We start from the raw sequence: 27,757 nt of genomic DNA, 5'->3' as shown, positions 1-27,757 counted from the left end.
GTTCATGTGCCTTTGAAGAGAGAATTGGCACCTCTTCTGTTGTCTGTTGTTCTGTAATTGTGCAAACAGTGTGAAATCCAGGCTAGCACAACGCCCAAGAGCCCCAGCTGGCCGCTCAGCTCAGCTCGAACAATGACGGAAGACCCCCTGCTCCCCACGTCTGCCCGTAGGACGTGTGGGCAGGCGCCCTTCTTCCCGGCAGAGCTGTCCCCGAGATGAGCACCTGACATTTTCCAGGAGATGTCTGTTGTTCCGAAAGGAGAACTTCCAGCTTGACCTGCATCCCTGCCAATCCTTTCCCCACCTCCACTGGTTTCAGTCCCACCTCCATTGTGACCCCTTCCCTTCCCAGCACTTCCTGGGTGCCTCCCTCCCTCCCTCTCTCTCTCCCTCACAGGTGCAAACGGCCATCTTCACCAGCAGGAAGGGACTGATGGTGCAGATGGTGCAGGTGGACTCCTCCCTCTTTCTAGAATATCTTTCCTTTTCTAGTACCTGATCTTAGAAAGATGCTACCCACCAACGTGAAGCTTCATGTCCCAGTTTTGCTAATGAGAATTAAAACCCTCAGATTGGCTTTAACCCCTTTCCCTCACTCTCATAGACTCCTAAGATCTAGTTCTATTCATCTCATATGTTATTATGCTTCAAATAATACTATCTAACCTTCCTTTGAGGTCAAAGAGGTACCCAGCAATTTCCTAAGCTCTTATCCGCACCTTTAGTTCTCACAGAAACTCTCTCACGTAGGTGCTATTTGGATTTCCTTCTTATAGATGGGGAAATGGTAGCTTGTAGAAGTGCAATAACTTACCCCCCATCACATCTAGTAAGTAGCAAAGCTGCTATTGGAATCAAGGTCCTTCTCTTTTCAAAATCCCTCCTCTTAACCGTCAGCTGCCATGGAAATGAATCCACGAGTGAGATATATTGTTTCCCTGTCCTCCTACTTTCCTGCCCAGCACACAGCTGCTGAGAATACACAAGTCGTTTGTCTGCGCCCAACTCCACGATCTTCCCCCAAATCCTCTTTCCCAGCTCGGAAGGCTCTTTTACTGAACGAAGATCTTGGACCAACTAAGAATGTTAAGACATTTTTTTTTTCTCTTGTAAATTAACTAACACTTGCATCTGTATTGGTCCAAGGATTCTGTCACAGGAAGAAGTCTCTTTAAAGGATTTGACTCTCAGACCCTAAGGTGTCTTGCACGCGGGTCTTGAAAGCCGGCTCAGGTTCTGCACATGCCCGGCGGCCTGGACCCGGTTTCCTAGATGACTGTCCCACGCCAGCCGCGGGCCCTGGACCAGCCCGTTCAGCTCCATCTACCCACCTGGAGAGTTCCTCCTTGATCTCCCTCTCTTTGATCTCTCTCTCTCTTTCCCCCTGTTCGTTTTCTCTCTTTTTCTATCCGAATCGACTTTGTCAACTCTCACTCCCGTTCCTGTGCCAGCCCCTCACTTCCTGTCATCTTGACTGTGCCGTTGGCGCCGTTCTCCGTTGTGGCCTCTGCCTGCTTCGTGATTCTCTGCTGAGAACGAATAATAACAGAAAATCCAAGAAGAGGGAATATTTACCAGTTCTGAAATGGCTTGAATTAATGAAATAATGTTCGGGGCCATTTAGGTTGAACTGGTGTAATTGTAGTTTGCAAAGTAGAAGAGTAGCTCATGCAGGGATAGCATTTTGTGCTATCTTACTTTCGGGTTTTTGTTAATCCAGTAGGTTTGTTGGGATTAGAGGGCTGCTGTGAGAAAAAAAAAAAAAAGAAGAAGAAGCCTAAGCAACCTGCTGGCTTGAGGACAGCCTTGTCAGACTAACAGGTAGCTGCACGTTTAGCCTTTATCCAGCACACAATCAGGGCAATCTCCAGTATTGAACTGTCGACATAGGACATTTTTGTTGAACGTAGTCCTTTTGATTTCATCTTCCCAGGCTAATGTAATAAAAACAGACATTAGGGAATGCATTCATCTCAGTTTGATAGGGACCATCGTGAATCCCCAGCAACGTGTTCAGTCACAAAGGTTATCCAACTGCTGGAAGTGACCGGAAAGATGATTGTAGATCCAGAGGTTGTGAGCACCTCCCCAGATGGGGGCGGGTAACTGTCACTGGAGCAGGCCCATGTGAGACAGAGTAGAGACACGCTCTTGCTACTAGGAGGATATTTAACTTCTCAAACATTTCAAATTTCATCCACGAGCCCATTTTCTCTAATTAGCACAACTTTGAGGGGTTATCTCAAAGGAAGAAGAAAGGAAAACAAAGTGGAAGAATCTTGAACTTGTTTTTGCTGAGCCAATGGTCATTTCTATGGAAACAGAAATGGAGGCAGGAAGCGGCGCTGGTCAGAGGCCTGGTTCCTGTCGGCTTCTCGGACTTTCCATATGCTCAGATTCCATACTCTGACTCTGCAAGTTTCTGACCTCAATGGCGACCAAATGCAAAGCACAGAGCTTCGTGTAACTTGAGAATTTAGGAGTTTTCTCCCAAACAAGAAGCTCACAGAAGTTGGGCTGATTCCAGCATTTGAGAGCATTCAAACTTACTAAACCTAATTTCTTTAACTGATTGTAGCGTTCCAAGTTTGCTGTGACACGGTAAACATTACTCCCAATATTTATTTGTGTGGTTGCTATGGTGATCTTTTCCATGCACTCGCTGAAGGCCACTGAAAAGGACTGCTTATCCTCCATTAATTTTGGTCTGCCTTGAGTTTATAGGTAGCGTGTTGCTGGGTGTTTGAGAACAGGTGAGTAACTGCGGATTGAATTTGAAATGTAGTATATAAATATAATTCCTCAAACTAAATAAAGCATGACCTGAAATTTCTTTGAGATTGAGGAGGCTTATGTCTCATTGTTCTAATAATCACTGTTGAATTCATTGTATTTTATCCTTTTTGTTTACTTGTGTATTCACTCAGCAAGCTGTCGCTGAGCGCTCACTGTGAACTGGGATTCAGGCAGCAGATTCTGGGAGCTTACACACAAAGGACACAGGCCCTGCCCTCAGGCCGGTTACAGTCCAGAAGTGCTTCCAAGACCAGGGGGATGGTTACAATGTAGTACGATAAACACCAAGATAGGGAGATGCCCAGGGTACAGTAGGAGCCAGGAGGAAGCCAGAGATCCAGCCGTGTGTGTACACGCGTGTGCTCATGGTGTTTGGAAATGCATAGTTTAAAAGTAGACTTCCTCCTAAATGGGAAGGAAATCCAAAAAAGAGGGGATATATGTATACGTATAGCTGATTCACTTTGCTGTACAGCAGAAACTAACGCAACATTGTAAAGCAACTACACTCCAATTAAAAAAAAAAAAAAGTAGCCTTCCTGGTGATGATGTCTAAAACAAATCTGGAAGGATAATAGGACTTGAGATAATGAAAGGGAAAGGGATTACATTCTAGATGCGAGCAAATGGCATTCCAAGAACTACACGTTACTTTGTTAATGAGTGCTACCCTTACTTAGGGTTGTGATGATGGATGAGTCTGGAGAAATTGGCAGTGCTGTTGTGTTTAATTCCAAGGGGTTTATTTGTTGAAGGAAGGGAGGGAAGGAAGGAGGGAGGGAAGAAGGAAGGAAGGAAAGAAGGAAGGAAGGGAGGAAGGAAGAAATGACAATAGGCGTATTAAAGAATAAAAAAGGACCTAAGCCTCACACTGGTCAGAATGGCCATCATCAAAAAATCTATAAACAGTAAATGCTGGAGAGGGTGTGGAGAAAAGGGAACCCCCTTGCACTGTTGGTGGGAATGTAAATTGATACAGCCACTATGGAGAACAGTATGGAGGTTCCTTAAAAAACTAAAAATAGGGCTTCCCTGGTGGCGCAGCGGTTGAGAGTCCGCCTGCCGATGCAGGGGACACGGGTTTGTGCCCCGGTCCGGGAAGATCCCACATGCCGCGGAGCCGCTGGGCCCGTGAGCCATGGCCGCTGAGCCTGCGCGTCCGGAGCCTGTGCTCCGCAACGGGAGAGGCCACAGCAGTGAGAGGCCCGCGTACCACACACACACACACACAAAAACTAAAAATAGAACTACCATATGACCCAGCAATCCCACTACTGGGCATATACCCTGAGAAAACCATAATTCAAAAAAGAGTCATGAACTACAATGCTCACTGCAGCACTATTTACAATAGCCAGGACATGGAAGCAACTGAGTATCCATTGACAGATGAATGGATAAAGAAGATGTGGCACATATATACAATGGAATATTACTCAGGCATAAAAAGAAACGAAATTGAGTTATTTGTAGTGAAGTGAATGGACCTAGAGTCTGTCGTACAGAGTGAAGTAAGTCAGAAAGAGAAAAACAAATACCATATGCTAACACATATATATGGAATCTAAAAAAAAATAAATGGTACTGATGAACCTAGGGGCAGACCAGGAATAAAGTTGCAGACGTAGAGAATGGACTTGAGGACACGGGGAGGGGGAGGGGTAAGCTGGGACGAAGTGAGAGAGTGGCATGGACATATACACACTACCAAATGTAAAATAGCTAGCTAGTGGGAAGCAGCCGCATAGCACAGGGAGATCAGCTCGGTGCTTTGTGACCACATAGAGGGATGGGATAGGGAGGGTGGGAGGGAGACGCAAGAGGGAGGGGATATGGGGATATATGTATATGTATAGCTGATTCACTTTGTTATAAAGCAGAAACTAACACACCATTGTAAAGCAATTATACTCCAATAAAGATGTTTAAAACAAAAAACTAATGTTTATTTTCTGCTTATGCCTGGTGATTTTCGTTGTCTATTATGTCTTTTAATGTTTAACCTCTGAACCGAGTTTCCTCATTTATGAAAAAGAGATGTCCCTCCACCATCGGGAAGTCGTGAGGGTCAGATGAGATGCGGATATAAGGTGCTGCGCACGGTCCCCGGCACATTACTGCTGCTCAATAGAAGTGGTTATTATGATGATGAGCGTGGAGGATGGGCTGCAAGGTGTGGGATCCGAAACAGTAAAGACGCTGTGAGAAATGATGGCAGCCTGAGATGGGGTGGAGAGACAGCAACTGATGTGAAAGATACTTGGGGAGGCAGAATCAGCAGGGCTAGTGGCTGATGATGTGCCGTGGTGAGAGAGAGAGGAGAGTCAGCAGCTTCTAGGCTGCTTCTGCCCAGGAGCATGGGGGTCCCTCCACTGAGATGGATACGGAGGGAGCCGCGGGCAGTGTTCATGACGTGAAAGACCATACAATACCCAAACCCAAATGGTCTGTAGAGCTTGTTTTCAAAACTAGACTCAAATCTGGGAGCAGGTGAAGCAGTGCATGTGCTAGCGGGTGGGATGCAAAGACATCTCAGTGGGGGTGGATTTGCAGCAGTTCCTCCCAGATGACCCTCCCGCAGGCCATGTGACCACCTGCACCTCCTACTCAGAGACACTGGGCCTGTGTCTCTCCAGCTCCCTGGCCACCTGTAAGAGACAAGCCTCTCTCTACCTTCTCCCATCAGCCCAGGTTTATCACCTTGTCACGTGATCTGTGATGCTGGTGACCTTTGATCCTCCCTACACACCAGATCCAGCGTCATTTCATATAAACCTGTTGCTGGGGAGAAGAAAGTTAGGGGTCCTGCTTCTTTGTGTTCTAGCCAGAGCAGTAAAATATATTCCCAATACTAATACCACAATTTAAATTTATTATCTTTGTGCTTTACAGTATCCATAACAATAAAATCTATTCCCAAGAGTATCATTACAATTTCCAGCTACTTAAGGAATTATTTTTGTTTACATTTTAAAGCCACAGCAATAAAATTTAATACCAACAATAATACTACAACTTTGCATGCCCTTAAAATTTGTCATAAATGATTATTGTGAGGAGATTGTCAGAAAACATGTAAATGTTTCCAGGGGAAGCAGACTTTTCCGTTTGTCTCATGGGAAGACCCAGATTCCTCACAGAGCGTCGAGAAGCATCCTCCTTCCCGATTAGCCAGCAGTCTGGTTGAGCATATCTCCTAAGTTTTTCTTGAATCATCCCACTTCTCTGTCCTCGCACCCCTGGAGCTATGTGCCACCGCTGTCATGTAGGGAACCCTTCTCTCCTGCCTGGGGGACAGCGTGGCCTTTCACTGTCCACTCTCCCACCTCTCATCAGTTCTCCTCACAGCAACTTGGATTACATTTTCCAAACACAAATCTTGCCAGTTTCCAGGAAAATATGGGGGACAGAAAATAAGTTATATGACCGCAAAGAAGCAATCAGACAAATGCAGAATGTGGGGCACTGAGCAGGACAGATGACCTGGTTTCTCTAACAAATCAATGGCATGCGAGAGACAGAAGAGGGAAGAGAGGGGATTGTGATGGAATCAAAGAGGTGTAAGAACTGTCAACACAGTGACCAAGTGTTATCCGTGGGCTGAGCGTGACTCCTGATTTCAACAAGCCAAGTGTATACAGACCTTCTGGAGAAAATCAGGGAAATCTGACCACGGCGTGGACATTAGCTGAAGAGCTACTCTTAATTTTGCCTGCACACCCTTCTGTTCGCGAAGCGAAGGCTCTATCGGTTAGAGGTGAATTCTCGGGTATTTACAGAGGAAGTGACATGATGTCTTTGTTTTAAAATACTTCAGCCCTCTCCTTCCCCAGAGTGGATGGGTGGTGTGCATAGATGAGAATCAAGCTCGTCAAAATGTTGGTAACTGTTGAAGCTGGGGCATGGTGGAGTGGGTTCATCACGTATTCTGTCTGCCTTTGTGACTCTTGGGAAAGTAGCCTAAGTAAAAGTAAAAATTCAAGTGAATAGGCCAGATGAAGCATTTGTTTTTTTCAATAGTAACTGATTTATTTGACAAAGATACTCTTTCTTCACCTACTTCAATTCAACAGATTTTTTTTAACGAACGCCTACCTCATACAAAGTTGAATAAGACTCAGCTTCTGCCTCTCAGAACCATCTGGTCAGAGAGGAGAAACTTACATTTGTGAAAAGATAACTGATACTAATACTAATATTAACACTCGTACTCATACTCATACTAACACTAAGAGCTAAATCGACAATATGCAAAACAGTCAAGAGCTATCACAGAAAAATTCAAGGTACAGAACACAGCGCATGGTATGCTACTTCTTTTTTATTTTTTTATTTTTTTTGCGGTACGCGAGCCTCTCACTGTTGTGGCCTCTCCCGTTGCGGAGCACAGGCTCTGGACACGCAGGCTCAGCGGCCATGGCCCACGGGCGCAGCCGCTCCACGGCATGTGGGATCCTCCCGGACCGGGGCACGAACCCGTGTCCCCTGCATCGGTAGGCGGACTCTCAACCACTGTGCCAGGCGGACTCTCAACCACTGTGCCACCAGGGAAGCCCTACTTTTTGAATATGTAAGGAGAAAAATAAGAATTGCTAGTTTTATTTGATTATGAGTGAGTATAGAAAAAGTCGGGAAGGACACATAAGAGACTATAAAAAATCGATACCATTTAGGAGAGAAGCAAATGAGGGACAAGGGAGGAGCTTTTACTGAACACCTTCTCAAGCTTTCTGGTGTTTGAAAACATGTGAAGGTATGATTGCGTATCAAAAATTTTAAATAAAAAGTAAAATAAGCTCTCAGCTCCTCCTCCATATCAGACCAAATTTTTCCTCTATTAAAAACCCTTTTTTGGGGGTGCTTCCCTGGTGGCGCAGTGTTGAGAGTCCGCCTGCCGATGCAGGGGACGCAGGTTCGTGCCCCAGTCCGGGAAGATCCCACATGCCACGAAGCGGCTGGGCCCGTGAGCCATGGCCGCTGAGCCTGCGCGTCCGGAGCCTGTGCTCCGCAACGGGAGAGGCCACAACGGTGAGAGGCCCGCGTACCACACACAAAAAACAAACAAACAAAAAAAACCCTTTGGGAATTCCCTGGCGGTCCAGTGCTCAGGACTCGGTGCTTTCACTGCCGAGGTCTGGGTTCAATCCCTGACCGGGGAACTAAGATCCTTCAAGCTGCACAGCGTGGCCAAAGAAGAAGAAGAAGAAGAAAAAAAGTTAAACAAACAAAGAAAACTTTGTGTGGTCCTATTATCCTTGGTATATAGTGCATAGTCCTTGTGGTGGCTTCTCAGGATGGGCACAATGTGGCTTCTGCATCCTCTCACCTCATTCATGCCCGTCACACGATTGTGCAGGCTCCCAGCTCGGCCACGCCTGCTCTGATGCGAAAAGCCAACGAGCTCTTTGTTCTGCCTGGTTCATCCTCGCTCCCGCCTGGCCTCACCAAGCCCTGACCATTCAGGTTTCCCTGAGATGCCACATTCTCGGGCAGCTCATTCGGTAACTTGCTTTAGTCCCTTATGTCTCTATTTTGGTAAGGAAATGCGTCTAATTTGTAAGTAATTGTCTGCTTTCATCTTTGATACTCACCTGTAAACTCTACGAGAGCCAACTAGTCTCATTGTCTCCTGTGTTCCATCACCTATTTCCAAGCTTCCCGTCTAGTGGGGGTTGAATATAGAATAATTTCAGGGGCCACAGTTGTAGAAAATAAAGACACGGTCAGCTTGCATGTGTATGATATGTAGCGTGCAAGAGAAGATAGCATTTCTGTGAGAAAGGAAGATGGAGAGAAAGTGCTAGAAGGAGCAGACAAGGAGTGGCATAAAACAGCACCACAAGAAGTGACCCAAAGAATACTTTCTGAAGCAGAGGTCTTCTTTGAATCAATGTAATGGAGGGCACCCAAGAGAGGAAAGCTATGGGGAAAAATGGAAGTCCCGAGCTCATGGGACGCAGTGAGGATCACCTGGTATGACACACGTGGAGCCCTGGGGAGGGACCTGCCCGTGAAGCTGCTCAGGGCTTCACTCCTCCGAGCGGCAGGAGACAGGGCAGCCTCACTGCAGCCCCTCATGGACCTCCACGTCAATGATTTCTCTAGAGCTGCCCAGGGTGGGCAGTTATGGGTTTAATCCCTGGGTTCACTCCGTAGGATGGGACGTTCTTGCTCAGTGCCTCTCCCGTCTTCAGGAGCTGGAAACTGCACTGTCTGTTCAAGGCTCCTGAGTTGAGGACAGAGGATGCCTTTTCATGCCTGCTTTTCCCCATCACAATTCTGATTCTGAGCAAGTTACTTTCTATCACTGAGCTTTTATATCCTTGCTTCTGTTCTGAGTGTACAGGCTGTTGAGAAGGTGCCCTCATCTGCTCGGGCTGCAGAATACCACAGACTGGGGGCGGAAACAACAGAAACCTGTTCTCTCACAGTTCTGAAGGCTGGAGGTCCAAGATCAAGGTGTCTGCAGGGTTGGTTTCTCCTGAGGCCTCTCTGCCTGGCTTGTGGGTGGCCATCTTCTCCCTGTGTCTAAACATAGTCGTTCCTTGATCTGTACCCTGATCTCATCTTCTTATAAGGACACCAGTCAGATTGGATTAGGATCTACAACCTTATTTTACCTTAACTACCTCTTTAATGACCCAGTCTCCAAATAGAGTCCCATTTTGAGGAACTGGGGGTTAGGACTTCAACACATGAATTTTTGGGGGGTGGGGGGCACAGTTCAACCCATTAACAGAAAGCTAAATGAAAACCTGTATATTAAAACTTGGATAAAACAGGCACTTGATCAGTGCTGGTTCAATTTGTTGACATTTTCAGAATGGCTGTCGTCAAAAAGAACACAAATAACAAATGTTGGCAAGGATGTGGAGTAAAGGGAACCTTGTGCACTGCTGGTGGGACTGTAAATTGGTGCAGCTACTGTGGAAAATAGTATAGAGGTTTCTCAGAAAATGAAAAAATGAAAAATGGAACTACCATATGACCCAGCAATTCCACTCCTGGATGTATCTGAAAATAACAAAAACACTAATTTGAAAAGATACCTAGACCCCAATGTTCATGACAGCATTATTTACAATTGCCAAGATATGGAAGCAACCTAAGCGTCCATCAACAGATAAATGGATAAAGAAGATGTGGTATTTATATACATATATAATGGAATAGTACTCGGCCATAAAAAAGAACAAAATTTTGCCATCTGCAGCAGCATGGACGGACTCGGAGGGCGTTATGCTAAGTGAAATAAGACAGAGAAAGACAAATACTGTATGATATCACGTATATGTGGAATCTAAAAAATACAACAAACTAGTGAGTGTAACAAAAAAGAAGCAGACTCATAGATATAGAGAACATACTAGGAGTTACCAGTGGGGAGAGGGAAGGGGGAGGGGCAAGATAGGGGTGGGGATTAAGAGGTGCAAACTATTAGGTATAAAATAAGCTACAAGGATATATTGTACAACACGAGGAATATAGCCAATATTTTATAATAACTATGAATGGAGTATAATCTTTAAAAATTGTGAATCACTATATTGTACATCTGTAACATATAATATTGTACAGCAACTATATTTCAATATAAAAAAGGAAAAAATGTGTTGCTGCGTGTTGCTGCCCTGTATTTCGCTGGGATAACCTATGGTCCATGAGCGGGTATTACTGCAGCTCTGACTGGGCTGAACTGGCAATCAGACTTTGTTTCCTTCTGTTTCCCGCCCAGCTCCCTCACATCCCATGCCTGCTGTACCACCACTGGCAAGGGGCAAATGAGGGCAGAGCTGAGAACTTTTGGGCTGCGATGCTGCTGAATCAAAAATGGACTTGGTGGGGCTTCCCTGGTGGCGCAGTGGTTGAGGGTCCGCCTGCCGATGCAGGGGACGCAGGTTCGTGCCCCAGTCCGGGAGGATCCCACATGCCGCAGAGCGGCTGGGCCTGTGAGCCATGGCCGCTGAGCCTGCGCGTCCGGAGCCTGTGCTCCGCAACGGGAGAGGCCACAACAGTGAGAGGCCCGCGTACCGCAAAAAAAAACAAAAACGGACTTGGTGAGTCTCCTCCGACCACATATTGTTAGGGGTTTCAGGACATCGTCCAACTGTTGTCTTACTGGTCACATGCCCTGTGTCACTGGAGCACAGGTTCACAATTGTCATCTTAGGAACGAAGGAAAATCTGTCCTGAGCCGATGGGGTTGCTTGCGATATCTTCAGAAAATAGCCTTTCGGTGTTTCTTCAATTAACACAAAAGGAAGTAAAGAGCACCAGTAACAACCCCTGAAAATATAAAGAAAAAGGGAGAGAGAGCTACTTGGTTCCGAAGATGAGAAAAGTGAAAAGGTCTTTTGAAAATTCTGTCTCTGTCCCCGCCTCTGTCCCAGGTCAGAGCAGCAGCAGCTCTGGCTCTGGGCCTTTCCTCTCGCTTTTCTCTCTTCCTGGTCCCACGTTCCTGCATCCTGAAAATGCCATCACCAGTTATGGATTCCTCTGAGTGGTGCTCTGGTGGTTCTCGGTCACTCAAAATGTCCCTCCGGCCAGGGTTCATGGCTGTGGGCAAGGCCTGCCGGTTGGCACCCCCGCTTCTTCTGAGGAGAAGCAGGCAGAGGCTTTCAAGCCCATGGGCTGTTTGTCTGCAACCTTTGACTCTCGAAGGCCCCTTCGTTCTGCAGTCCTCTGCTCTTCTGTTTAACGGCAATTGTAAGTGTTCAAGGGACAACCACGGAGGGGAGCGGCCTCAGCTAACGGGGCTAAATGACGAAATAAAGGTAGACATGTTCTCTCTCGTGCACAGCCCTGTCTATTCCAAGAGCATAAATAATGAATTTGAGGGGAAAAAAAATGAAGCATGAAACCTAAATGGAGGTTTGAAGGAAAGAAAATTTTAATTCTAGATTTTGCGGAAACAAAATTTCTGGTTGCAATTTTGAATAGTCTTGATGGATGGAGTTGGCGGATGGTGACCACAGCTGCGGCGCAGAGAGGTCAGATGGCTTGCCAGGAAAGAGTGAAAACTCAGGGAACTGTAATGACGAGAAGCCCTCAAAGAGCTTTCAGGGAGTAGACAGACATGCTGGGAATCCTGGGAGCCACTGCAGTTAACATCTAGAAACAATCGTGGGACATCCTTGCCTAAAATACAGACCGACAGTGCAGTAGTACACTCTCAGTGTCTAGAGCCTGGGCTCACAACAAGCAAACAATCTGTGTAGCATATAAATGTATGCAAATATGTATACATTTGATATATTTATATATTTAAATAAATAAATATATATATATATACATACATACATATACAGTGTACATGTATTAAATCTGTGCTGGTTAGAATAAAATCAAATGGGGAGGAGGGTGGCAGATCCCAAGTTTTTCTAGTCTCCATCCGAGCTGGGAAGGGACCAGGTTCCTGTCGTGCCTTGCCTGGCCCAGCCGCTCTCTTCCTTCTGTGTAAACTGTGCCATGAAGGAAAGGGGAGGCTGTCACCTTACTCAAGCTGCTACCGAGCTCTCTCTTCTTCAGCTGAAAAGAGCCTAAGATTTTTTTCTTTTAAATAGTATAGGATCACTTTAAATAGCCAGGTGGTCATGGTCAAAAGATGCTCTAATATTTATGCAGAGTTCATGGAAAGGAGCTCACAGCACTCTCAGGATTCTTACCAACCCTCAGGTGTTGCTGGGTGAGTGTGAGTGTGTGTGTGTGTGTGTGTGTGTGTGTGTGTGTGTGTGTGTGTGTGTAGGATGGCGGGAAGGTTGGGAAGGCGATGGAAGGAAGGCATGATCTTCTTTTTAAAACAAGCTGATAGGGAATTCCCTGGTGGTCCAGTGGTTAGGACTCGGTGCTTTCACTGCCAAGGGCTCGGGTTCGGTCCCTGATCAGGGAACTAAGATCCCACAAGCCGCGCAGCTTGGCCAAAAACCCAAACCCAAACCCAAACCAAAAAACAAGCTGAGGCGATGAGCATTTGTGCTTTTGCATCGTTTCCAGTAAGAAAGAATCCATATAGTGCAGGGGTCCCCAACCCCTGGGCCTCGGACCAGTACTAGTGCACGGCTGTTAGGAACGGGCCAGCACAGCGGGAGGTGAGTGGCGGGCTACGAGCGAAGCTTCCTCTGCCGCTCTCCATTGCTCCCCATTGCTCCCCATCGCCTGCACCATTCCCCCGCCCAACCCCGCTGTCTGTTGAAAAATTGCCTTACACAAAACCGGTCCCTGGCGCCAAAACGGTTGGGGACCGCTGATATAGTGGACTCCTAGTGGAGTGCTCTGTCAGGGAGGACAAAAGGCAGGAGGGGGAAGGGGGCTGGTCTCTTTTGCTGGCCGCGCTGAGGCCTTAGTTGGCAAGGATTTGAGAGGACAGGCGGAGAGGTGCTATGTCACGCCGGGAGGGCTGGCTGGCTGGTCCCCACCCACTCCCTACCTGCTTCCCACCCATCCTGGTGTCAACTTCAAGCTGGAACACCCTCAGCCTTGTTCGGTGAGCTTATCTGACTTTGATTCCGTAGCTGCGGTGCAATACCAGGATACCCAACCAGAGTGCCACGTGATGTGAGAGCTTGCCCTCGTGGCGCTGGCCCCTGGGGTGTAGGACGGGGAGGGGGCGTCAATTCTTCTCTGTGGCTTTTCGGGCCTGCCTGGTCTGGCTGCTGTCACTCTGGGTGGCACAGGAGATGGATCAAGGGACAAAAAGAACTCCTGCCAGGCTTGAGGTGTCGCAGGAATTCTATTTCCTGTCCCTGCATTTCTGTCTGGGTCTGATCCTGGTCTTGGAGGGGAGTCAGTAAACATGACCCCAGAAGTCTTGGCATGAAAAGAAAAAACCCACAACAAAGCAGACTTTTTTTTTTTTGGACAGACTTTCCCTTTACCTGAAGTACAGGTTTGTTGACTGTCAGGCAGTGCAGCTCGCACAGGTAGTCAGTCTCTTGTGTGGCCGGAGAATCTGCCATCTGGGTCTTCCTTTCCTGTCAGCCCTCACCCTGGTATCTGTTTGCTCCCAGAGTGTCCTACAAATCACAATAAGCGTGAAAAAAACACAGATGAGCCCCCCAGGTGCTACAGCCTAAGGTGATTTGGGAACACAGGGGACAGTCCTGCCATCCAGCGGCCAGTATCCTGGGGTTTGATGGGTGTTTGTGAGATGGAGGTGACAGGACAGCGGGAGGGTGGAGAGCAGGTGGGGGACAGCCAGTGGCAGCATTTCAGAGCAAGATCCTGCTCTAAAGAGCTTGTAGCCAAGCTTGTAGCTTGTAGCTTGTAGCTTGTGGGCTCTGGGATGAGCCGGGACCTCTGGCTGACCTGTCCATTTCAGCTCAGTGTGTGTGGCTGTTGGCCGGCAGTTACTGTGCAAGAGGAACCTGGGGCAGAGGACAAAGAGGAGAGGAAGCCACGTGGGTGAAGCCAAGCTAAGCAGAGAACGGATGAGAGGTGGGAGAGGCCCGAAATCAGAAATGAGAGTGCAGGAGAGCGGCAACGAGGAAGTGAGAACGTGGGGTTCTGCAGAGAGGAGTTGTGATTTGGGGGCGGAAGACCTGGGTCTCACCTCTGCCCTTTATGAGCTGGGGAGCCTTAGGAAAGGGATTTACCCTCTCTGAGCCTCCATTTTACCCTCTTGAAAGTAGAGCCGATAACCTCCGTCCTCTCTCCTTCATAAGGATGGGGTGAGAATTAAATGCAAACATGAAGACCTTGTAAGACAAAACTCACGCTAACACCCTCCTTGGCCAACCATTGGTTGGTTCAACAAATTTGGTTAAAGAAAGAAAGACACAGGGGAGTACAAAACAGAACATAGAGAGAAGCTGATTAATCAAAGGAAGCAGGAGGGAGCCAGGTGGAGAATTAAGAAAGAACCAGATGGTGATGGTGTTGGCAGAGACACCAGACTCACTTGAAGATGCAGAAAGAGTGATGGGGTCCAATGGATGAGCAGCGATACCCGTGCTTAAGAGCTCAGTGTCAGCCCAGTGAGTGAGAGACAGGGCCCGGAGCAGGGGGAGCAGGGGAGAACCCCCACGGTGGAGACGGCGAGAGAAAGTCAAACAACACTTGGTCTTAGGAAGCCTAAAGGCAGAGGCAGGAGGTCGCACACCGATGGGCAGACAGATGAAGTCATCTCGGGTGTGGTACAGTAGACGGTGAGGCAGAATGATGCAGGCTACCTTAGTTGAAATTTAGGGTAGCTGAGATCTTTATCCAAAATGGTAATCTAAGAAAGGGACGTATTTTTTTTTTTCAGGAGAGAAAGCCTTCACTGATTTGCTCTGAATCCAATTATTTGGTCCAAACTGGAAGATGAATCACGTGTAAGAGAGTCCAGAGAAGGAGAGTCCCATGTACAACTCAAGAGGAGGTGGGTCAAGCTTCTGTAATTCAGTGTCATGAGAGGTACAGGAAGAGGCTCTGGAAGGAGGTGACAGCACTGTTTAGCCTTCCAGGAAGGGGGCCAGTGAAAATGGGATGATTGTAGTTGATTTAAGGGGTAAAAGTTGAGAGGCACAGGACAAGCGAGGTTGAAACGGCTTCTCTGAGAGGCCCTTTTATTCCCAGGCAAGACGTTGCCGCTGCTGGGTTCAAGGGGGGTGGGAGGGATGATGGATTGCCAATGAACATATGAAGAATGAGGCAGAGCCGCATGAAACCATTTGTTTGGGCTTTATAGATTTTCTAATAAAAATGTCAAGGTTTTTTCACACCATTTCGAAAATGTCATCAAATGCAAAACAGTTCTCCTTATGCCAGTGATAAAGGCTGCATTTCCAATGGTAAATTCCAGCCTGAGATGCAATAACAAAGTTTCTCAGGTTGCCTCCAAGTCAAACCAGGGGTCAGGGTCGGTCCAGGACCCTTCGGGGTGACTCTTCACAGTAACTGACCCCTCCCAATAGAGCCCAGAACTCTCCTGACTGTGAAGTACTGGGGGAGTAAGGCTTAGTTAGCCCAGCGGGAACATCCCTGAGAACAGGGAGCCATGTTTGGAGAGTAAAGTATGTATCTCTGAGCCTCTGACTCAGGCTTTGTCTGCGGTAGCCGTTAGAGAACCTCTCTGTGGATTTTCTTGTCTCTAGACTCTCCTTGCAACCTGCCTCACACACTTCCTCAGAGTCCTTCTTCTTATTAATTGTTATTATTTTAATGCATCTTTAATCAGGTAGCAGCCCAGCTCAAAGACCTTCCATGGCTCCTCCTTGCCTTTTTTTGGTCTTCATTTTTCATAACATTTTAACGTAACCCAAGAAATCCAAGATATTATCGTTACAAAGTATGATCCACATCAGAATAAGGAATAAGATGTTTTATATCCTATGTTTGTACTGAGCTTCAAATCCAGTGTGTGTTGCATAGTTACAGCCCGTCTCAATTTTAAAGTTAAATTTTATCAGTTATACTTCATCTTGCGTTTAGCTTTCGTAAGATTACATTTCTAAGAGAAGATTCACAAACCAAGTTGTCCAAACATACCTTAAACATTGCCAATAACTGAATAGAACATCAGGTTTTAGAGTTGACTTTACACTAGTTAAATTTGAATCAAATTTTTAAAATCTCATTCTCATTGCAGAGTACCATCCCACCGTAGGGCTGGACCATTCACTACCCTTTGTCTTTTATATTAAGTGCAAACTCTTTTGACTGGTATTCTACCCCCTAATTCCTTTGCAGCCTTATCTTCTGCAATTCCTGGGCATGGACCTCATACTCCAGCCAAACTCATCCAGCCTCTGTCCCCACCTTTCACATTTCCTGTTCTCCACTGCAGGGCCTTTGTCACCCCCTTCATCCAGGGCATTTTCCCTTCACACCGTCTTTGCCTATTAAGATCCTGTTGCTCCTTCCGGATTTATTTCAGAAGTCACTTCTTCCATGAAGTCTTCCCTGATTTTCGGAACTGTGATTCTGTCAACGGTTATTTCTCCTTCCTTTTTATCCTTCAAAGCACATCGGTGCCTCCAATGAATCCACTTTGACCTGTATTCTAGTCTAATCCGAGATGCTCATCTCCTTGAAATTGAAGTAGAAGCGGCCTCACACACTTTCCAGCCCCCTACACGCCATCAGCTGCACTAAAGCTCTCTCAAGTTGCCTCCTTGTGGGCCACCAGGATTAGGGAAGAGTGAAAGCTTTCCATTTAGAGTCAATTTTCTTTTGGGGTTCATCTCTGTTAAGTTGACTTGCTAAAAGGACCATACGTGGAAAAAAGAAAAGAAAAGCAGGGAGAGCAGTTGGGTTTTGACCTTGGTCTGGTCTAGCACATCAGATCTGCTGCCCCACATTTGACTTTGGTAGATGTCTCTTTCCTGGGCCCAGAGGCAGAGGCCAGGAAGGGACTTGCAAATATGCTGTCTTCCGTCCCTGGCGGGTTCTCTGCAGCTCAGAGGAAAACACTAAAAGGACAAAAAAAGAGAGGGGGTTTCTGAAGGGACTCTGTTTCACGTGTGGGACTTCTAGGGGGGCTTCTAGTGGACCAGGACTCTAGGGGGTCCCGGTCCAAACACTTCCTCTTGGATCCTCTGAGCGTGAGGGATTTTAAACACCGGAAGGGCTTACTTCCATGATCCAGGCAAACACCGGAATTACAGTCTTTGACTTAAAAAACTGTATGGATCTGGGGAGTGGCCAGCAGGAAGGCAGTAAGTTCTATATGTACTGTCTGGAAGGCATAGGGGTCAGCTCAACAGGCCTGCCACCTCCTGCATCCCAGGAGCGATGGAGTGTTGGTGGTTGGATCAGCAACGTCTAGGCAAGAGTTTTGCAGTGTGCAGGAGGAAAACTTGGAGAAGCGTAATAAGGCAGCTCCCGGACAGGACTCCCAGGGGGCAGGAAGCCACTGCTAGGATAACTGACGGTAGCTTAGTCTGTTAGTCCAGAATTTGATGGTCTAGTCCTAGATCGGCCAGTGTTTTATGGTAGAATCGTGAACATGTCCACCTCATGCCCGAGTTCTCCATATGTAGATGGGATTGTTGCCTGACATTTCTGGCAACCTGGCCAAACATTATGACTGATTTAGCTTCGAGCTTGAAAGCCTTGCACCCCTTCCTCCCTCCCCCTCCTCCCTCCCTCCCTCCCTCCCTCCCTCTCTTCCTCTCTTCCTTCTTTCCTTCCTTCCACAGATATTTATTAAATGCCTGCCAATGACCGGGAGGATACAGCAGTGATCAAAATAGTCAAACTTCCTAACACATGCTAGCAACAACTAGACAAGAAAAAAAAATTTTTTTTAATAATAAAAAAATAAAATACTTATTTTATATATATAATAATTCTTGGGTATTGGTATATAATACTTTTTGGGTAGTGGTAAATGCTCCAAAGAAAGATAAATGCTCCAAAGATAAATAAAGATGGGTGAAGGGACAGGGAGTTCTATTTGGGACTGAACAATGTAAAGAAGATTCATCTGTGGGGTGGCATTTGGGCAGAGCCCTGGAGGAGACTCGGGTGTCATTGGGGGAAGCGCAGTGGGACCTGCAGAGGGAAGATTTGAGTCAGGCAGTGTGCTGCCAGCTGTGTGACCGTGGGCAAGATGATAACTTCTGTGAACCTTGTTTCCAAGGTTTAAAATAAAGCTAATGACGCCTACGGGAGATTAAAATGCCAGGAGGCCTGGAAAGGCTTGGCCTGCAGTACAAACTGGACCAGGGTGCATGCTGTCAGGCTAGCAGCCTGCAGCCCGGGTGAGCAGATTGCTAATCACCCCACTCTTCCTCAGGACCAAGTCAACCCTCAGTCTCTCTGGGCCTCTTTCTCAATCAATACAAACGGAAAACAACCCTTGGCCCCTCCTCAAAAGAATGCAAAAGAGCAGGTGAGGTAGCAAATGCAAAAATGCTTTGAACCAGCCCTTCGGATAAAGGTCTGCAGAGAATCAGAGCACGTGGGAGAGGCCGGCCCTCACCCCGCGGGACTTGGCGGCAAGGACTCCAGCACCAGGACGGGTCCTTTAAAAACGTGGGGTTTAGACCGAGACGGAGGGAGACAGATTTGCTAGCACAAGAAAGAGCTGGGAAGAGAGCCAGTCCCGGGGCGGAGGCGCAGCAGAAGGGCGGCTCCGGATGGCCGCCAGGAAGCAACAAAGCGGCAACACAAACAGGAAGCAGGACCGCTGGTGACAGGATGGGGCCCTGCAAGAGCCGGGAAGAGCCCGGAGAGGCGGCGGGGCCGCCGGGATGCTGGGGGAGCAGGCGGCCTAGGGCAGGAAGGGGGTGCCTCTCCGCGCGGGGAATCCCAAGTGAAATTGACGTCTCCATCTACGTACGGAATAATGCACCCTCTTGCACTTTTCTTAAAAATGCAACAGAAAGCTGCCTACTCTGCAACTCTCTTCCCGCCACCTCTGTCGGGAAAGGGTTTTTCTGCTTCCCTTTTACCCACTTACGTATCCACCTCCTCTTTAGTGAAATAGCATCGCACCCCGGGCCTGCCACTACCCTCTGCTGATTTCAGAGGCTCGGGGGAACCAGAGCCTACCTCATTATTGGGAACCTGCCGGTAGGGGCATCTAGCAGATGATTGACTCCCAATGAGAACAGGATCTGCGTCTAGAATAATATGAGTAGATTGCAGATTGATTCATGGGACCAAGCACGGAGCAGCCCAAACTCCATTCTTTCTTCCGTTCCATCTCCGACCTCCTGTCAGTCTCAAAATTGATAGAACAGCCTGAAGCCATTGAACAGAGTTATGTGGGCAATCATCTTTCTAATTCTTGCATATAGGTGCCAATATGTCAAGAGGACCCAGGCGAGGGGACAACAGGGTGGCTTTATTTAACATGATGACAAGCAAACGCTTGAATAGCAAGGAGCTCATGAGCTTTGCAGCAGCAGGAAAAAAAAAAAAAAGGAAAAAAAGGCCCCTGCATGGATGCCTGCCTGCACTCCAGTAGCCCTGCACGGTGCAAAAAAGAGATTGCTAACAAAAAGGTTATTCAGCGGCTCCCCGAACAAATCCAAAGGTAACAAGTATGGATGGAGCAGATGTCAGGAGACTGAGCGCTATTTTGGAAAACTGCCGAGATATTTAGAAACAGCGCTTTCTTATTAACCCAAGCATAATGCTGAAGGTCCTTTAAGATAAAACTTCCCAGAGGCCACCTGTATTTGACATGGCGATAAGATGAATGCCTGAGTGTCCACTGATACTGGAAATGCTTTTAAGAACCAGCCTCAACTGATGGTTCTGGCACAAACAAATCACGAACTAATTTATGTATTCCTGCAGCTGCACCCCGGCCGAGGCGCGCAGGCCGATTCACAGCTGACTGGCGCTGCCTCATTCTTTGCAGATTTGGCATTTAACTGTAATTAAGATTTATTGTTCACTAGCTTGCAGGTCAGGGCGAGCATGACAGTATGGGTAACTTTTCTGTTTACTAGTAAAATGTCTGGTAGGAGGAAGCCTCAAACCTTCCAAGCAGAACTTGACGGAAATAAATAGCACCTCTTCACTCCAGGACTGGCGCATGACCGATTTTAATCAGACACGAGGGTTCTCTTTAAAGGAGGGCAGGGAGACATCAGAAAGAGCTAGTAAACTGTACTGTTGCTTTTGCCCCAGAAGGGGACGGGCCAGAAGCCAAATCAATTACTGCTGATCTTCTGGATTTGGGGAAGGGATTGTATGCTTGGTGTGGGAGGGAGGCGCGGATGGAGACCTCGATGCCGACAAAGGTTCTGCAGAGGCTGGGACCTGTGAGCCTTCACGGCCCCTTCTTGCCACCGAGAGGAGCATCATTCCTCATCTCTCTGCGCTCTCAAGGATGCCCTTGGACCAAATCAGATGGCCGGAGGGGGAGGGAGGCAGGGGTTCAGCAGTCAGCGGCCGCTCACCTGCTTTTACAGTCTGTCTGCTGAGGTCCTGTGCAGGTGACCCACGACACAGTGGGTGTGAATGAACAAACGGTCTGTAAGCAGACAGATGAAGAAGGACATCTCATCCCTCCTGGTTGATTAGAAGGCAGAAATGCTGAAGCATAATGTCCTTCAATTTTCTAGCATCTATAATTTATTATCTATTATTGTTTGTCCTCCTTGGGGTCTTTTTGTCAGTGCCTACGTGAAATAAAACATTACTCACACGAACCAGAGATTTAGACCCTGATCTTGTTCTGTTTCTCTTGTTTCCTGACAGAGGACGGGAAAGGAAGAAAAATCCTCTGCTCTACGGTAGCACTGTTGACTCCAGAATATAATTTTATATGATCTTGTAAACTTATCTCTTTGTATCTCACCCTAAACTGTACATCATTCAAACTGTGGCTTACAAAAATGCACACAACACTTCAGGAAAAAATTAAGGGTAAATGAGTGAAAAATTGTGTGATTCCTGGCATTTTCTTGTTTCATGTTGTCTATTAATATTTGAGCTACCAGTTCATGGAAGTTAGAGAGGGTTAGTTGTGGTCTGCAGTGACCCAATACTTCCCCGATTGCCTTAATTAGAGCACATTTGTTTTCCTCTTTACCAGAAAAGGATCTCAAGATTCTAAGAAGTATAAGAGATCTTCTGTTTTGACATTAAGAGGAGGCTGTAAAAGCAAGCATCTTTCCCAAAGGTAAAAGGGGGAAAAGGGGTGTGAAATTCATTTTAACGGTGGATAGAGACAAAATCTGAAAAAGGACTTTCTTTTAAGAAAACTTCCTAAATATTTTACCAACTGAAGGTGTTTTACAGTCCTAGATACCAGATTTCTAGTCTTGTGGAATTCAGTTCAATTACAGCGACGCTGAATCACAGGAGAGGAAAATATAATTTCAGGAGGGTAGATCTGAATATTTAGATCCACTTGTTAGTGGTGTTTTAACCATTTAAAGGAAAGCCAGACCTCCGTTTCACTGAAGTCACTATCATTCGTTTGATTTTCAGATCTTACCAGTTTAAGTCAGCATTACTGTATCCCAGGGACACTGAGACAGGCACAGAGAGGTTCGAGAAGTCTCAACTTGACCATAAATGCGAGCCTAGTGTACCGAGCCACAGGACTCTGGTCCTTGGTGATGCCCTGCAAGGTGATCTCAGAGAACACAAATGTCGCTCCACAGCGTCCCGAGTTGCTGATCTAAGCAAAGCATGTTGATAAACTCGGGCTCCGGCTTCTCTGGATGCAGACGGGCACAGAAAAGGACGTGGAGGATGCTGCAGCCATTTAGTGGACAGGACGCTGTAGAGCCCGCTGCTGTTCAGTCCAGACAACGGGAGGGGGAGAGAGGGAGCCGCCGTGGCTCCAAACAGGTGGGCAGCTGGAGGAGAGTCACTCTGCTCTCAGCTGGGGGCGGTTTGTGGAGGAAGGGAGGTCTCAGGAGCTGGTAGAATGATTTCAGGAGACAGCTTGACGAGATGGGACAGGGCAGGATTCCAGGCTCAGGGACTCCTGCCCTGAACGAAGGAAATCTTGCAGGAGGGAAGATGCTTAGCTGAAGGGGCAGTGGGAAAAATTCCAAAGAAGGAAAAGGAGGACTTAGCAGAGCTGCTTAGATTCTCAGCGTGTAGGAGATCCTCACCCACTCAACACAATCACTGTTTCCCCATCTTTGCTGAAAACGTGATTACTTTGTTACATTGCTCGGGCATTTATGCTTTGTTTTTTAAGAATAATACTGTGCCCACATAGGTCGCCTCATTCTTAATGGAATGTTAAAGAATGAGACATGATTCATCAAAGAATGCCCGGAATAGAGAGAAAATGGATCAGAACCCAGGGAAAATAACTCCATTGTTTGAAAATTTAAAAAATGTGTTTGGGGGGGCGCCCACGGAATAATTCTTATTTCCTGAGACACTAAGCATTGGGAATTTCCTTTTACAAGGAGGAGAATAAGCAATATCTTCAAGGAAGGAACATAGAGCCGTCAGAGATTTTAGGGCGCTTTAAATAGATACTGTGGAATTATCCCTTAAAAATGCTGTAGGAATGTTGAGGCCTACCAATAGTGTGTGAGACTGGCTATTTCCCAATGTCCTGCACAGGAGTAGAAGTTATCAGTACTTATGACATCATAGGCCAAGAGCTGGTGTCGTGTTTTATCCTGACCTTCTCTGATCGTGAGGACGAGTTCTATCCTAAATCAAAATCACCATCTAGACTGAAATCTCTCTCATCTATCTTGACCACTTGTAACTCTTCTGTGAATTGCCTGTTCAATCCCTTTGCCCATTTTTCTCCTGGGTTCTTTGTCATTTATTGTTTTGCAGAAGTTCTTTGTATATTAGGGACACAAGATTCGTGCAAAAGAATGCTCACACCATTGTACCCTGGGCTGCATTCAGTAGAACTACCTTTCTTTTTAAATTTTTATTTTATATTGAAATAGAGTTGATTAACAATGTTGTGTTAGTTTCAGGTGTACAGCAAAGTGATTCCATTATACATGTACATGTATCTATTCTTTTTCAAATTCTTTTCTCATTTAGGTTATTGAGTATTGAGCAGAGTTCCCTGTGCCCTATAGTAGGTCCTTGTTGGTTATCTATTTTAAATATAGCAGTGTGTACATGTCAATCCCAAACTCCCAGTCTGGCCCTCCCCCCATCCTTCCCCCCAGTAACTGTAAATTTGTTCTTTAAGTCTGTGAGTCCAGAACTGCTTTTCTTTTTTTTTTTTTTTAAATAAATTTTATTTATTTATTTTTGGCTGAGTTGGGCCTTTGTTGCTGCACATGGGCTTTCTCCAGTTGCGGTGAGCGGGGGCTACTCTTCGTTGCAGTGCACGGGCCTCTCACTGCAGCAGCCTCTCCTGCTGCGGAGCACAGGCTCCAGGCGCGTGGGCTTCAGCAGTTGTGGTGCGTGGGCTCAGTAGCTGTGGCTCGTGGGCTCTAGAGCGCAGGCTCAGTAGCTGTGGCGCACGGGCCTGGTTGCTCCGCAGCACGTGGGATCTTCCCGGACCAGGGAATGAACCCGCGTCCCCTGCATCGGCAGGCGGATTCTTAACCACGGCGCCACCAGGGAAGCCCCTGGAACTGCTTTTCTTAATTTGCCAATTTAACAGTCTAAAAAGGCCATTTCAATGTTTGTGTCTATATTTGTTTGCTTATTAATGAGATTAAACATTTTTCATATGTTTATTAGAAATTTATATTTCTTTTGCAAATATCCCCTTGCCCATTTTTGGGGGGGAGGTGCTGACAGTGTTTTTCTTACTGGTTTGTAGGATATGAACCCAGGGCCTATTATTTGTGGTAAATAATTTGTCATTCAAATTTTAGGTACTTAGGTGTCCGTGAGCTTTGTTCGCAGGGGGACTTCTGGCTCTGTGGACTGACTGGGGAGAAGGTGTATGTTTCAACACTGGCTGTATTCTCCTTAAATTTGCAAATCAAACACAATTCACCATCCTGACGATTAATTTCCTTTTGAAGAACACCCAGTCTGGTCTATATAAGAAATGGTATTTCTTCTTGTAATGTGGCTTTGACCATGTACCACATAACATAGTAACTCTGGCCTTCTTGTGCGAAAGGTACATTTGCTTGTATTTATTGCCATTGAGCTGATGAATTACAACGCCTCTGCCTTCTCCTCTGTCCACAGGAGCTGGGGGCTAGGGCAGGGTGGGCAGGGAGTAGGGATCGGCAAGTAGAAAGCAGAATAACCCCCTGCGGGGCAGGCAGGGAAGAGGCGTGAACTTGGCCTCGGATGCCGTCAGCATCTTGTTCCCTTTGTCTCTGCCTCTTGCTGACTTCTGACTTCTGTCCTCGTCTCATTCTCGCCCTTGGTTGGTTGGCCTTCTTCATGTGTCAGACAACATCTTGAACTTTTAGCCCCTGGAAAGAGGGAGACTCTGTTCTCTTTTCATTGCATCCTGCAGAAAGCACTCTCTTGAGGGCCCAGTTTGGGTCAGGAGGAGGGATATGCCAGATAAAGTAGAGGATGTCCAAGCAGATGAGAATTTCAGAGAAACAGCTCATTCTTTTTTAGTTATAAGTATCTCCCCAAAGTTGCATGGGCTATACTTATACTACAGAGTTATTAATTGATTATCTAAGATTCAAGTTTAACAGGACATCCTGTATCTTTATTTGCCGAGTTTGGCAACTCTAGTCAGGAGTCTGCTTCTGGAACAGTCAGCTCAGAGCCAGGGAGCTGGGGCTCTGTCCACCCTCACGTCGGTTACCAGTGTCCAGTGGGCATGTCCTCGCTGCTGCCCACTTGCCAGTGGTGGGGTGTGGTGTTCCCTAGACAACCCAGTGGGTGTCTGCCACACCCACCCTACCTCGACTGGCTGTCTCTCTGTGCGGCTGGCCTTTCTGCCAGCTCCCTCCCGTGACTCTGACTGCCTGACCGCACCCCTTCTCACTAGCACTGTGCTCTGTCATTCGCTGTCACTGTGAACCCTCTCGGCCTCTGGTCCCCATGATGTGATGTAAGCCACATGAAGAGCAGGGTCTGTGTGTGTGTAGGGGGGGCTTCTTTAACGCCCCCTGACATTTCCTTATGGTGCCAATGCACACCTGGTTGTAATGAATTCAGCCCAAGGTCCCTGAATCTGGGACATCATTTTCCTGCCATCCCTGTCCCTGGACACCAACCTTACAGGAGACCCAGCACTTCTCCCCAGAGGCCACATCTCAGCACTTACAACCTGCTCACAAGGACACGTGTGTGCTTGCCCTTTCTGCTTCTCCAGCTGTGGCCTGTGCGGACACACACTTAGCTTTGGCACTTTCCATCCCAGACAGGTCACCACCAAGCCTCACGCGCATGCAGGGTAGCTAGTGTGTCAAGGTGACCCCACCAGCATGAGAATCCTGTCAGGACCATCAGAGACAGGCATGAGCTCATCCAGGGAAGCTGGATCCAGGATGCTCCAGGGTGGTCTGTTAACAGATGCTCCCACAGGGCGAGGTATCCAGGCCCCCTCCCCCATGCTCTCCTCCACTCCCCGCGGCTAGCTCGTGCTGACTCTCCCTCGCTTCCCTTCCTTTGCAAGAGCACTTACTATATATTGGGCACCTCGCGTACTTTTTCTTTTCATTTTAACAACCCCACAGCATAGCCATTTGTGTTTAAAAGCGAAGCCATTAGGAAATGAGAAACATTAAGGAAGCCCGGCCAGGGTGCCGGCAGTGGGCTTTGACCCCAGGTCTTCGGGCGGCAAAGTCTGCATGTGGAAGCACCGTGGGGTGCCAGCCCTCCGCAGATGCAGGGCAGGTACCGGGGTGGGTGGGGAGGGCAGAGCTTCGGGGTCGGTGTCCTGGGCAGGACTGCGCGGCCCGACTTGGCACCGCCTGTGCTGCCTCTTCCCATCCACGCCAGCACACCCCCCAATCCGGCAAGTCACCGCCTGTCTTCACGCTGTCCTTTGTTTTTCATTCATTACGCTGTAGGTTCACTGCCGCATCCCCACATCCAGGGAGGCATCCTGACTTTGCAAACCGAACCTGTCCCGCTTGCTCTGGAAGACCGTCGTCTGGAGAGGTTGCCCGCAGACTGCCGCGCTCCTCGCGGCTCAGGGCTCTTGGCAACTGCGGTCCCAGAGGTGGCGCTCCCTGCCGGGGAGGAACCTCGGCTTCTCCCTGACCTCCGTCTTCTTTTCCCTCGCCGTCTGTCTTGGGGTCCCTCTCCCATTTGCATCGAGGGTCTTGTCCTGCCTACCTCAGGACGCCCCCACCCTGGGCAGGGAGAAAGCAGCGTGGCTTGGAGGAGGTAGGGGACAGACAGGCAGTGCAGGGTGGGCTGTGTTCCCGCCTCAGGCCTCACTCATCCCAGCCTGAGCCTCCCCGGAATCACCGAAGGCCGTAGGCTGGCAACCTTCCTCAGCTCCAGTGGCCAGTTACATCAGCCAATAAATACAGGTGGAAAGAGCAGAGGTTCCTTCCTGGCCCCTTTCTAGAACCTTCCTTGAACCACACGATTCCAATCCGCAGCTGCAGCTGGGAGTGTGTTTCAGGGACTTCATTTCAGACAACAGCCCCTCCTTGCTCAGCTCCAAACTGCATTCTGCATCTCTCTCTCTCTCTCTCTCTCTCTCTGGGTCCCTCGGTCATCCTCTTTCCAGGCTTCAAAAAGGGGAAGGGTTTGGGAAGCAAATCCAAACTCTGATTTTGTGTAGGGAGAAGGCTTTCACATGAAGAAATAAAAGAATATGCATTAATAGCTCAGAAAACAATGGTAATATTTAATTAACCTTTTGGAATGGCTTCTCTGCAAATCTGCACGTGTCAGCTCGTCTTCCGAACAGAGGGACTGTGTGTACCTCTGCCAAAATCAACATGCTGGGTCTGTGCTTTTCTTCTGTGGGGATTTCACAAGGGGGTGGGGTGGGGAGTAAGATGCCCCCTGCCCCTCCCCCCCCAAATCCGTTGTTTTACTTTAAAAATTCATGCGATCCAGCTGCCCTCGTCAGGGCTGGATGTGGCCTGCGGTGCTGCACAGCTGAGGACCCCAAGTCACAGCCTGGCTCTCTCTCCTGTCATTGCAGCAGACAGGCCGCGGGCTCCTAGGGGAGTGCGGGTCAGGTCTGATGACAGCAGAAATCAACTCCTCGCACTTGGGGCTCTCGAGCATCGTGCATGTCCACAGGACAAAGGGAATTCAACTCATCTGCAAGTGTCAACGCTCTGGCTTTTTTAGTGATCTTTTTTCTTTTAAAGGTGGTGTGCCCCTCTCATGGTGTGACATGAGGCATCATGTCATCCAGGGAGCACTGGGGTTGGCTCATTAAAATATCACCTGGTTGAAGTAAATCGGTGTGGATGGGATTGTTTAAGGTATTCCCCTCGTGGAGCTGGTGTGTCAGGCTGAGCACACTTGTTACTCCCATCACGGGCTAAATGGAAACACCTCCTTTCTTGCTCTGCACCCCATACCTGCTTTAATGAGCAGGTCTCACAATGTAATTAGAAGCCTGGGTTGATGGGTGGTAACTAATATATTTCATTTTCCGTTATCAACAGCAGTAGCAGAAAGAATTGGGAAGGGGGATATTTTGCTCTTTGGGACTTCCAGAAATTAAAGA

General features: G+C 47.7%; 2 long non-coding RNA genes across 2 annotated transcripts in view; one reads left to right on the top strand and one right to left on the bottom strand.

Moving 5' to 3' along the window:
- Positions 1 to 26,969, top strand: part of LOC113631512 (uncharacterized) — a 69,941-nt gene extending 42,972 nt beyond the window's left edge. Inside the window, exons 3-4 of the long non-coding RNA XR_003437366.1 lie at positions 15,041 to 15,154; positions 26,127 to 26,969. This is a non-coding gene — a long non-coding RNA (uncharacterized LOC113631512). The remainder of the gene's footprint in view (positions 1 to 15,040; positions 15,155 to 26,126) is intronic.
- LOC113631513 (uncharacterized) lies at positions 11,666 to 13,882 on the bottom strand. The gene is made up of 2 exons (XR_003437367.1): positions 13,671 to 13,882; positions 11,666 to 11,934 (listed from the first exon to the last, which is right to left on the bottom strand). It is a non-coding gene; the product is annotated as an uncharacterized LOC113631513 (long non-coding RNA).
- Positions 26,970 to 27,757: the final 788 nt, after the last annotated feature.

This window comes from Aethalodelphis obliquidens, unplaced genomic scaffold, assembly GCF_003676395.1.
Source record: "Aethalodelphis obliquidens isolate GAN/ISIS:26980383/991018 unplaced genomic scaffold, ASM367639v1 scaffold33, whole genome shotgun sequence".
Lineage (NCBI taxonomy): Eukaryota > Metazoa > Chordata > Mammalia > Artiodactyla > Delphinidae > Aethalodelphis > Aethalodelphis obliquidens.
Note: the sequence above shows the minus strand (reverse complement) of the source record. Positions and strands in the feature narration are given on the sequence as shown.